The sequence below is a fragment of the Nannospalax galili genome, unplaced genomic scaffold (assembly GCF_000622305.1).
Source record: "Nannospalax galili isolate Female #2095 unplaced genomic scaffold, S.galili_v1.0 scaffold238, whole genome shotgun sequence".
NCBI lineage: Eukaryota > Metazoa > Chordata > Mammalia > Rodentia > Spalacidae > Nannospalax > Nannospalax galili.
Genome location: NW_008341888.1, coordinates 3198084 through 3210950, shown reverse-complemented (window position 1 = coordinate 3210950; position 12867 = coordinate 3198084). Strand labels below are relative to the sequence as shown.

General features: G+C 43.1%; 1 non-coding gene across 1 annotated transcript; it reads left to right on the top strand.

The window, feature by feature from the left end:
- The first annotated feature begins 10307 nt into the window (after positions 1–10307).
- LOC115071167 lies at positions 10308–10440 on the top strand. Its single transcript, XR_003850276.1, has one exon. It is a non-coding gene; the product is annotated as a small nucleolar RNA SNORA40 (small nucleolar RNA).
- The last annotated feature ends 2427 nt before the right edge of the window (positions 10441–12867 follow it).

Genomic DNA, 12867 nt, shown 5'->3' with positions numbered 1-12867 from the left:
ATAATGCTTAGACAGTGTGAAAAACTAGAGGAACATATGTTCAAAGCTCCAGCTACCTCCAGCCACCTCCAGCCACCATGCCTCCCCACCACGATGGACTGTAATTCCCCTAGAACTGTAAGCTCACATAAATTCTTCCTTTCTTAAGTTGCTTTGGTCTGTGTTTCTATCACAGCAACAGAAAAGTGACAAATACATTTATTAAATACTATACCTAAAATAAAACACAGAATAGTTGCATGAGTACATTTTGGACCATTGTAAAGTACAAAAATAATAAATTGAAACATGTAAGGGACAAATTTTATGGCTTTGTGTTTATTGAATTTATCCTGCTTGACCTCTGAAATCCTTGAGCCTGTAGTATTTGCTAGTAATCTTGGAGACTTCTCAGACAATTTTTTCTTCAAATATCTTCTTTTATCCTCTATTCTGCCATTCTAAGGCCATGTATATTAGACCACTTGAGTATATAGCCTGATGTAACTGTAGGAGCCAGGAGAATGGAAAGGAACCATAAGGATAAAGGGGAAAAAGAACCTCAAGAGAGGGGGAAAGTAAGAGACAGGTGTCATCAAGGATGAAGTGGAGGAAAAGTGGGCATTTTAACTGGGAAGGGAGTAGGGATGGCTCTACTGGGGGAATGAGAGGTGAGATAATAATGCTTAGACAGTGTGAAAAACTAGAGGAACATATGTTCAAAGACTACTGTTCAAAGGCCTATTGAAAAATACACATATGATAAATATACAAGTGCATGTGTATAGCTGAAGACTATATAACAAAAAACGGTGCCAGGCAGGAGAAACCACCCAAGTTGTTGGCCAGGGTAGTCCAAGAGACTGCCAATAGCACCAGCGATTGTCAAAGCCCTTGATTGTCAAAAGTTGAAGGCAAGACTCTATTTCTAAAGACAGGTCACACTTTGGACAGATGACTAGGAGCAATTGAACTGGAATTGACCTGGAAAACTCCTCACTGATGACTATCTCTCATAGTTCAGAGAATACTATTCAAGCTACCAAGGGAGAAAGCCAATCAATTCTCCTACCCAACTGTATAGCCTAATAGAGAACAATGACTGGCCCAGCAAACTATTACTACTATTGGTGCAGTAGTGGTACTTTTATTTTGACAATAATGAATAGCTAATTCTAATTAAACTTCTGCCTCCCAAGGTTCAGGGATCATTGCAGAAAAGGAGGCAGGAAGATTGTAAGAGTCAGAGGTGGTGGATGACCACAAGGAAACAGAGTTTTCCAGACAGCTGGTCAGTTACACATATGAACTCACAGCAGTGGTGATGGCATGCACTAGTCCCATGCAATCTCAAACCAGACAAAATCACAGCATAGACATTGGGAAATGTGTAAGAAACCTCAACTCAATCTAAGGAATTTTTTGGCAATTGATAACTGTTGGGAAGGAAAGAGACAGTCTATCACAGGGATAGGACTTTTGGTAGGTTGATCAGGCTCCAGTGGATGGACCCATGCTGAAGGACATATGGGGACACAAATCAGACTCTATAGGCTGTATTGTATATATAATGGAGTATACTGAATTGGTCAGAGGTCAGTGGGGGGAGGTGCAAATTGGGAAGGTTTTCTAAATACTATCAAATTATATTGTATGATGGTCACAAAAATTCAATAAAATTAAAAAACAATTAATATGAATAATAAATAAGCAAGCATAGACCATTGGCATGAGTAGAGAAGGAAAGCAGTTGCTTTACCCAATGACATCAGAAATCAAGAGATTTCTGATTCTTCTTTCCTACCATATTCCTTAAAATGCTGCTTATTAAAATTATAATCCTTAATTTCTAAGTTAAATATTTTATATGGAAAATTGGGTGGAAATACCCTATTAACCCCTTTAAAGCTTTTTATCTTCATCAGATGTGTCATGTTCATTAATTGTAAATAATGTTACATGGACTCCTATTGTCTTTCAATGTGCTTTCCCTTTTAAGGTGCTAAAATTTTCCTCTTTATTATTTAGTGTTATTTGAATGCAAAATGCAACCTGCACCCATTTTTACATTTTTGTAGAGAATTAAATTATGTTTGTATCCTCAATTACTTGACTATTTGTCGAGAACAGGTTTTCTGCTATAGAGAAGAGTATTCCAGGAGTAACTGTCTTAAGGAGCAGGCAGTGGCAGGCTGGGTTGAAGGAAAGTAGGGGATAAGCAGTTCACACATACCCAGAGCTTAATTGTCAGAGAGAAAAATAAAGATTTGATCACCCCAGGGTCACATTGCCCATTGTTTCTGTCGTGTGCAGCTGCCTCTTCAACAGCAATCCTTTCTGTAGCTGTGTCTGTGAACCTCATGAAATTGCTTTTCCTGAGTTTCACCATTATGCACATTCACTGCCCTAGATCACAGGATGCTGTAAGAGTTTTCTCTAGGAAACTGGTCCCTGCGTCCTACAGAGACAGGCCCAAGTCATGAGCCCTACTCCCACACTCAGCCTCTTTAATGATGTAAATTCGTACTCTGTAACCCCACAGCAGATGCTGCATCCAATGGCGATTTCTCTGGTAGATTTAGAGATCTAAAATGGGTTTGCAATTTTTCTAGGTGACAAGGGATGGGGCTTGTGCTCTTTCACATAGCTCTTCTTCCCACCAATCCTGCCTCTGTGTGTGGTTCCCACTGGATACCCTGTGGAGCAGAAGACCTTCCATCGGCTTCATTCTTGTAACAGATGGAACACACACCTGTGGGTCTGTGTGACAGGTTCCTGCATTTGCAGGGGCCAGCCAGGAATGGAAAGCCTAGCCAGGGAGGGGACTGTCATACATACACACACACACACACACACACACACACACAGACGCACACATACACACACACAGTGCCAAAACCTTAATGAAGATTCTAGGAGGAGCCAGGGTTACCGAGCCCTGTATGACAGATAGCTGAGGGCTCTCAGGAAACAGGCAGACTGTCACAGACATTGGTGCTGCATGCTGGAACACAGAGACCTATGGGAGACATTTGAGACTGTGTTTTAAAGAAATAGTGGACCATTCCTTAAATGCCACACATAAATACATATGGTCACTAATGACTACTGGCTTTTCAAAGTCTTCCTTTCCTGTAAGTTAGAGGGCAAGAGTATTCCCTTCATGAAAGTTCCTCTGAAAAATCACGAAATGTGTGATTCTTTGCTGAAAGTCAAGGGTAAGGCTACTGAGATGTGCTGAAGGGAAGAGAGGAGGGCAGGTCCAGTCTGTGGTCCAGATGGTAGTCAAACACATCCACAGTCAGGGTGTGAGCCACATCTCCCAGTCAGTACCCTTGGTATTCACCTGAGAGGACAGTACCCTTGGTATTCACCTGAGAGGAAAACCTAGAATGAACAAATACCTCTTTCTGGATGAGTGTGTGTGTGTGTGTGTGTGTGTGTGTGTATGTGTGTGTGTGCAGAACCACACACTTATGGCTGCACATCATCTCTATCTGCTCTGGGGTAGGCAGTACTGTATGTCTGACTTCTCTCTCTCTCTCTCTCTCTGTTTCTGTGTATGTCTATGCACATATGTATGTAAGTTTATGGGAGTGCATGCTGTGTGTGTGTTTCTGTGTATGTCTGTGCACACATGTATGTAAGTTTGTGGGTATGTCTGACTTCGTGTATGTGTGTGTGTGTGTATGTGTGTGTGTGTGATGTATTTCCAGGGTCTTCATTTGATCTTCACATTATTTAAAAAATTTTATAGCCACTTTTGAAAGAGATGTGTCTTTGCTCTGGAAAGTGTTATTGAGTATGTTAAAGCTGTAATGAAATGCTTCTAAAAAATAAAAAAAATTAAAAAATTTATTTATTTACTTGCTTATTTATTGTATATATGAGTATGTTGATTGTGCAAATGTGGATCATATGTATACATTGGTCTCAGAGCCCAGAAGATGGCCATGGATTCTTTGAAGCTAGAGTTACAGGTGGTTGTGAGCCACCAGATGTGGGTGCCGAGAACCCAACCCAGGCTCTCTGTAAGAGTTGTGCATGATCTTAATTTTGAGACAAGGACTCTCACTCAGAACCTGGAGCTTGCCAATTCACCTCAACTGGCTGTCCAGCAAGCCCCAGGGATCCTCCTGTGCCTGCCTCTCCAGCACGGGAATTGAGGTGCACACCACCACCCTCAGCCATTACTTGGGTACTGGAGACTGAACTCAGTTCACTGAACTCAGTTCACACTGGCTGCTGAGGACTGAACACACATCCTCATTCTTCTGCAGTAGGCACATTACCAATTGAACCGGGTCTGATGTACCTATCTGCTATTTCTTAAACTAATATAACAGTAATGGACAATATTCTGCCTTCTCATTCCTCTCCTGTCTCTCTCCATCTCTTTCTGCTGTTCCTCGTGCTCTTTATACTCTCTTTTTTCTTCTCTTTGCATCACCTTTTCTTCCTCTTCCCTCCTCTCCCCATTTCCGTTCACAGTAATCTTTTCATTCTCTTACCAGCCCCAGTTCTTCTCCAGGTATTCACTTAGTACTTTTATCTACATTCTCTGCACCACATTTGACTGGGCCGTTCCGAGGCCCCTACAGCATGTCTCTACTTTCCGCAAGATCTGCATTGTCCTGGTCAACTCAGAAAGTCCCCTCACTCTGCCTCAGCTCCAGCATCCCCAAACTCCAAACATGCAAAGGTCACTACCATAGTAATCCTGTAATATTTTCCAGTCCTTTCCACAAACCAGCCAGTGCATTCATTTCCACCTACTTTCTAATTACCATTGGTTTTAACTATTCTCAAGCTGTTCTCTCCTGGTACTGTTCTAGAGCCTTTTAGGTCTGGATGTGGAAGCTAGAGCCTGCAATCCCAGTACTTGGGAGGTGGACACAGGAGGATCAGGAGTTCAAGGTCATCCTAAGCTGGATAGTGAATTCAAGGTCTGCCTGAGCTACATGAGTCCCTCTCCGATAATAAAAATAGAATAGATTTCAAGGGAGGGGTGAGGAAGACAAGAGATCATATAAGATATTAAAGAAGGGGAGAATACTGGGGTAAAATGGTACAGAGGGGAGAAGGTTGGTCAGGGACATGGAAGTGTCTGCGTGTGTGGAGGGAAGCAGCAATCAACTAAGCAAAGTATATGTGGAAATGCCATAAGGAAATCTGTTAAATGGTGCAAGTTAACTAAAAAGAAAAGAAAAGAAAAGAAAAGGAAAGGAAAGGAAAGAAAAGAAAAGAAAAGAAAAGAAAAGAAAAGAAAGAAAAGCAACCTGGGTAGAGCCATGCCAATTTGGCTCAGATCAGACAGAGGGACTCAGGTTCCTTCAGGAAAGGGCAGAGGTTCTTTGCCGCAGTGTGTCCCCCACACCCATGTGAGAGCATGCTCCCCGGGAAAGATTTCCTGAGAAGCTTGAGCACACAGAGTGCTTTTCCTGCCTCTGCCAGCCTGACAGGCATAGCCCCAGCCCTGTTATCATGAGGCCAGGGACACCCTCACAGCTTTAACAGTAGCCAGAAGCCTAGTGTTGGGGCTGTCATCTACTCAGTCTGGTACATTCCTTTGCCCAGCAGTGTGCTGCTGGGAGGCTGTCAGACCCCTGAAAATTAATATACTGCTGCCCTATGTCCTCAGGCAAGATGTCCTGGGGAAAGCTCTCTGAAAATCTTTTTGAGCCAGTGCTTAGGAAAGAGCTAGTCCTTCCAGGAGCAGGTAGGGAGGCAGTTCTCTTTTCCTTTGTTTCCTGCCTGCTCTGCTGTGAAGGGCCATTATCCCCCTGCCCCACCCCACAACACTCTGAGTCCTTCTGAATACTTCCCATCCTGCCTTTCAAGTCCTGCAACTTCTCTGTAAAGTCCAGTGACCCTTGCTTACTGTGCTAGATTATCTTCAGTTGTCAACTGGACACACCTGCGTGCAGGAACTTCAATTGAGGAATGCCATGGCTGTGGACATTTTCTTGATTGTTGAGTGATGTGAAAGTGCCCAGTTCATTGCAGGCTGTGTCACCCCTGGGCAGATGGTCCTGTGCTTTCCAGGCTGAGCACAGGCCAGAGGAGTAGGCCAGTAAGCAGCAGTTCCTCCATGGCCTATGCTTCAGTTCCTGCTTCCAGGTTCTTGCTTTGACTTCCCTCATCAAATGGACTGCTCTGCAAGCCAAACAAACCCTTTCCTCCTCAAGTTGGTTTTGGCTAGTGTTTTATCACTGGAAGAAAAGGTAACTAGGACACATATTACCAGCATCCTTCTTGGCTTTGTGGCATTGTTCAGGTCTACATCAGGCTCAAGGAGACCCCTGTTCTCCTGTCATGTGGATTTTTGTGCCCCTGGGCAGGCTGCTTCCAGTCTCTGGACTTCATGACTTTGTGAAAGGAGGGGCTTGACCATCCTGGTATCAACTGGAGGCATAATGGGGCCACAGAATTCTGGCTGATCAGGAACCTCATACTCCACAGGGCTCTGCTACTTATCCAGCATGTGATTAAATTCCACACCTTTCACTTCTGAGCCTCAGTGTCCCAGGGAACAACCATGACTGACACTGAGGAGTCCTAGATACCTCAGATGAGGGCCTGGATCCTCTCACATACCTGCGTCTTTCTAAAGCCCATGCTGGAGATCTCCAGTGGCTGCACAGCGCCTTCTCTCACGCTCTGGATTTCTTTCTGAACCTGGCTTGTGGAAAACTTTCCCTCTGTGCTGGATGTTTTCCTTCCCAGGTGAGTCTCCAGGCCCTTGTGTCCTGGCCCTGTGGCCTGTGCTTATGGGTTTTTAATCACCAAAGGCTGTCAATTAGTGTAATTAGAGTGTTTTCATCTTCAGTGTTGGCCTGCTCCATTTTCTGTCCCCCTCCCACCTCGATTCTATCCTATTTTAACTCAGTGAGCACAGCTCCTGGCTGCATCACCATAGCAACCAGTGTTGAGGGCCAATTAAGCCATGACTAAGCCATTAGACACCTAAGCTGATTATAGAGTCCAAAATATTGACTGATAGGAGGCAAACAGGGCAGGTCCAAGCTACAGAGATGTGATCAGAAGAGCCACTGAGGGTTGTAGACCTTTCCCAACCTGGACTCCAGGCTGTGTTGGCCTGCCTGTCTACACCATGGCCTGTGCCCTGTTGCCACCAGGTCAGGGGAGCACCAGCCTCTTTGCTCAGGGGAGCCATTCTTGATACCTCCCTGTCAGCAGGCCCCAGGCAGCCACTACAGTCTGCAGTGTTTAAGGATCTGTAACAAAGCAGGCAGAGGCAGTCAGGGAGTTCAACCCAGTTTGTTGCCACCTCTCCTTACTTTCCACATTACCCAGTGGAGGTTTCTCCAAAGAAAGAAGCCAGTTTCTACTTTCTCATTCCTGCCAAGCCCCCTGTTGCCCTGGTCTGTGTTTGTGGGCTTTTAATCACAAAAGTGTATCAATTAGTGCAATTAGGATATTCAAATTGCAATTCTTCCTCCTTTCTTATGTGCCTAAGCACCCCAGGATTCCTGCTGCCTTTTATTTCATTTACTGATGAAAGCACTTGCAGGATTACCATAGCAACAGGCCACTGGGCAGATTAGGCCATTATGGGTCTGGACACTGACACTCAAAGCTGATTATGGGTCTGGAAACTTGGAAAGCTGAGCAAGACTCCTGGAATTTAGACAAAGTTTTCCTTAGCCGGAGAGAAGGGGGCAGCTGAGCTTCCCAGGACTTCATCCAAACCCTGACTCCTCTCTTCATCTTGGCCTGCTGTTTGCTTTGGGTGAACAGTTAGAAGGAGAGAGAACAGGAGCTGCCCTTTACTTACCGGGCATGTTTGAATTTGGATTTCATATTTATGCTGTTATAGCATCACCTGCCATATGTCAACCCCATACCTCTGAACATGATTTCCCCATTGACTACAAAACTCAATCACAAAACACCATATACAATCACAAGACATCCTAAATAGGCTGCTGTAACATTTTGTTTTATTTATCATTACTGTGTGTGTATGAGGGGTGTGTGTGTCCAAGAAGGTTGGGTAATTCTTTCTAAACTGATTTAATGTGACTCTTGCTGAAAGATCAGAATGATCAGATTTCACCTCGGCGATGGTGAGAGGTAGTGATCAAATATCCAAGTAATCCAGCTTGATATATATACTTCTTGCTGAAACTTGAGCCTTGGAAAGAATGCCCCAGGATGGGCCTGGCCTCAGAGGAGCCTAATGCTTAAATGAAGACTCTTTTTCAGTCCCTCTTGTTACTGTACAGCGTAAGTCCATTTCTCATTGTATTGTCTTGTTTCTATAAGGACCAGCTCAATTATCTGTTGACACTTTGTAGTAAAGGACACTAACTAGGGTCTAGAAATATAATTCACAGTATCATAAAGAAAATCAGATGTAATTAGAAAAGCCAGGTATTTAATGAGTAGAACATACACAAAATTAAACTTAAAACAAGATTAATAATTGGAAACACACTCCTTACTTCAGAGGTCCATCAGAGATTTTTAGACTCGAGCTCTAAACATCTTTAGATGGCACAGTAAGGAGGGAAGTACCAATGGGCTGATTTTTCAGTTATTAGTTTGAATGTGTTTGTTGATAGGATGGAGCATTATATGAACTTTGTGAATGAGACAGCAAGCGCAAAGTTTGCTAATATATCATCTGTTACAGGATTTTTCTGAAGTTTATATGAAGTTGTTCAGTTTTAGATTGCAGGATTTTACTAAAGGGGCTGATTAATGCTAAGTCACAAAACTGGAGAAAATGGAAATATTAATTTGCAGAGGTGCAATCAGATATGGGAGGAAAGCAGAATTGAGAACTCATGGGATGTGCTATAATTCTCCAATGAAACATAAAATTTTGCTCTGTAGTCACCCTCCTCTTTTGATCAAAGATAACTAATTAAAGGTTATTCTTGTTTACAAAGTAAGTCTCATCTTATTAGATTTGACCTGATTATATACATAAGTACAGAAAGAATAGTAATTGGTCTCGGAGGCCTTTTCAGTTTGCTTTCCTGGAAATTTATGTAAGTAATTTTTAAAAGTCTAATCTGATTAGACTTTTTAAAAGCCTCTCAAGGTTAGGAGACCAAGTCAAGCTTTTGCTAATGGAATTCATTAGCAATACCTTTAGCTTCAGTGGATCTCTCTCTTCCCAAGGTCCCCTTAGATGTTGTATATTTCCTGATCCTGCCAGTTAATTTGAACTTCCTTACTTTTCTGTAAACCTGAGAGCCCCAGAAACCGATGTTAGACTGTTTTTTTTAAGAGGGCTTGGTAACCATCGATTCCATAAAGTCATCTTTAATGCCTGAACTCTAATATTGCAATAAAAGTGCTGGCTATATAACCAGTATTTTTTAATTATATCCTGTTATAAGAAGGATTGATTCATATTGAACTTTTGCAAATAATTATATTGTAACTCAAATAGGAATATTCAGTATGAGTTTTTAAAATGTGGAAGGGCCAGGTGCAGAGGAAAGATAAATATTTCATTGATATTTACAAAAGCATAAGCTACTAAGCTGTTAAAAGTATAGATACCTAAGAGAAAATGGAAAAGGTTTCTTTAAATCCAGAAAAGGAAACATTCCAGAGCCAGCAGTGTTTCAAACAAAGCTGTAAGTTCATCAGTTCATTCAGTCCCATGTAATTAATTCTTTTGTGTTCTTGATCTCAGACTAGTAGTTACATAAACTTGTCCATCAGTGTTTTAAAACTCCTTACTCTGTCCAGTGGCATAATCTTAAAGGTATGCAAGTAATGTCATCATGAAGCATTCAGGCTAGTAGATGACTACAAATGCTTCAGAGAACCAGAGGTAAATGAAAGCTATCTGTGAATAACAAAATACTTATAAGCCAGGTTTCATGGCATATGCCTATATAATGCCACCTGGGAGTCAGAAGCAGGAGGATCACTGCAAGTCTAAAGCCAACCTGGGCACTCATAGTGAATTCCAGCTCAGCTAGGGGGCTACATAGCAAGACAGTATCTCAAAAAAAAATCCTGAAAATAAAAAAGATATGTCTGATGAAAATAATTTCAGCAGTATGAAGGCCGGGGCAGGAGGATAGAAAGTTCCAGGCTAGCTTGAGCTATACATGCCAAGAATTTGTTTTGAGGAACTACAGAGCTGACTCAGTGGTTAAGAGCTCTTGCAGAGGACCCACATTTAGTTCCCAGCACCAACATGGCAGCTAACAATTCTCTGTAACTCTAGTTCCAGTGGAGCCAATGCCCTCTTATGCCCATTGAAAGCATTGCACTCATGTGTACATACATGCAGACAAAACACTCATATAAACAGGATAAAAATAAATCAAAATTTATGTACCAAGATCAGAAAGTATTTTGTTCAACTGGTGGACAAAGGCATGAAAGACAGGTACAAAAATAAATCTTCTTTTGCAACCCAGAACTCATTGTTTAGTATGACTGGTGAAACATACAGGAAGGAATACAACAAGACAGCTCAAAATGATGGTGTTGAGAGAAAAGATGGCATAGGAATGAGGCATGCCCAGGCAGCTAGCTACTGGGCTTGGGGCCACTAATGACCACGAGGCTGAATGCATGTGATGGACCATGTGAGGAACCTTGTCACGCAAGATGAATATTTTGATCTCAAAATTCTGAACTCAGGACTTGGCAAGTAAGAAAGAAAATAATTGGCAAGCCAAGATGGTGGCTCAGCAGGAGCAATGGCACTGATGGAGATTCTCCACACAAGGACTTAAAACATGACTCTGAGCTTCTTGATTTTGTTAAGAATCTTGATGCTTCTATATTGATCTCAAAATTCTGAACTCAGGATTCGGCAAGAGTGAAAAAAACTGGGGAGCCAAGATGGCAGAACTGTGCTGTCTTGGCCACCCACACACACTAGAAGGGTGGAGCTTGCCTGGCTGCCCACATGCACCAGCAGAGCCTTGCTACCCTGGCTACCCACATGAAGTGGCAGAGCCTGGTCACTCAAATACACAAGCTGGGGCAAAGCTGAGTTGGCATGGCTGCCCATGTGCACTGGCATGTCAGCTTGGCTACCCAATTAAAATGGCATGGTGGAGTTGAACTGGCCTGCTCACCTATGAGCCCTGGTGGCACCCATCGTTGGCAGACCATCATTATCTCTCAATGGCTGTCAAGACCTGGCTGCAGTCCTCAACAACCTTAGGAGTCTGTGAAGTCTACAGATTTCAGAAAATAAACTAGAGGACACTGGGGTAAAGTCATATGAAAGTGTGAAGCTTCCTAACTGTCATTCAGAGAATCTTGGATTGGAGGCCTGTGAGTAATTCCTGCCTGCCATGAAAACCTAGCTTCTGCTTTTACCCAGCTTAAAAACCTGTGGTGAACCAACCTGTTGGAGAATCCCTTGGTCCACAGTGGGGTCATTGTGCTGAGTGAGGCTGAGAAACAGCCAAAGTGCAACCTGCATGCAAAGGCTGCCAACAATTAACTTTGATGAGGAAAACCAAGCGTTTTGACCACTGAGAAAAAGAGAAATCCCTACTTGACATTCCTAAGCAGAGTGAAATAGAAACAGAAACTAAGAATGAAAATTCCATTCCAAGAAACCTGGGTGCACTCTGCCCCAAAACTGCATTCAAAGGAAGGGGAGTACACCCTTATTTTGGTGCACCTCTGTGTAAGAATTATAGATCGCTGACCCTCTAATGAGATATGATTTCTCTGGCACCCAACTCAGAAGGATTATATAAAATGAATGGGGTTTTTCATTTCCTAATAGAAGACATGAATTCAGGGATGGGAGTGGCAGGGTGAACGTGGAGATGGTAGAGGAAACTTGAATATAATCAAAATTCATTGCATGAAATTTGTGAATCAAACCTTCTCTTAAACTTAAAAAATAAAAAATTTAGCCCTTTACTTCCATGGGCTGCACAGCCACCAGCTTCCTGGTGCCAGCATCTTTCCTGGGTGGGTCCCGTGGCTTTGACCTCTGGGCCTGGTCCCACCCCCACCTACCTTTGCTTCCCTGGGCAGCTCAGCCACCAGCTTCCTGGTAATAGCATCTTTCCTGGGTGGGCCCCACAGTGCCCAACATGCCTTGACTCCCCCAACCTCATTCACCCTCCCAGCTCCCTGGTCCATCTCTCTCCCTAGCCTGGGTACTGGACTATTTCTTGTCTTGGCACCCCAGACACCTGGCTGACCTCATGGCACAGAGTCCCCACTATTTCCTGATCGTTTTCATCCAGACCAACCCAGTTCCTCCCAGTAGTCCTGAGGAGACCTCAGGGCATCTTCCTGTTCCCACCCCCTTTTGCATCACTGGGTGGCACAGGCACCAGCTTCCTGAGACCAGCATCCTTCCTGAGCCCTGCTCCCAGGCCAGCCCAGCCCACAAATTCCTGAGGGCAGAATGTTTCCTGGAGGGATCCAGACCTTAGGAGAAAGCCTTAGAGCATCTGAACCTCATTGAATTGTGCCTCTGTGGGAACTCCTGAAGACAAAGGCAACTTGGCCAATCCAACATAAAATCAAAAGAGAGAACCTGAGGCATAGACCAGCCAGCTTTTCCTGCCCAACAAGCAAACCACAAAGGCACATAAAGTTCACAAAAAGGAGACCTAAACTCAACAAAGGAAGGTTGGAGTCTCACACAAGAATCTGAAACTATAAAAGAAATTCACATGACAAAGTCACAGAGAAAAAATAACATGAAAAACCAAAATAATATATCCCCACCAAGTACCTCCAGACCTCTAAAGGAGTATAATGAGAACTCCTAGAGATAACACAGGACATGGAACTCAAAAGAAAAGTTTTAAACATGGTAAAAGAAATCAGTGAATTTAAAGAACACACAAAGAAATTAAAGAACTGAAAGAAGATAAGGATAAACTTCTGAATGAATTCAGAAAA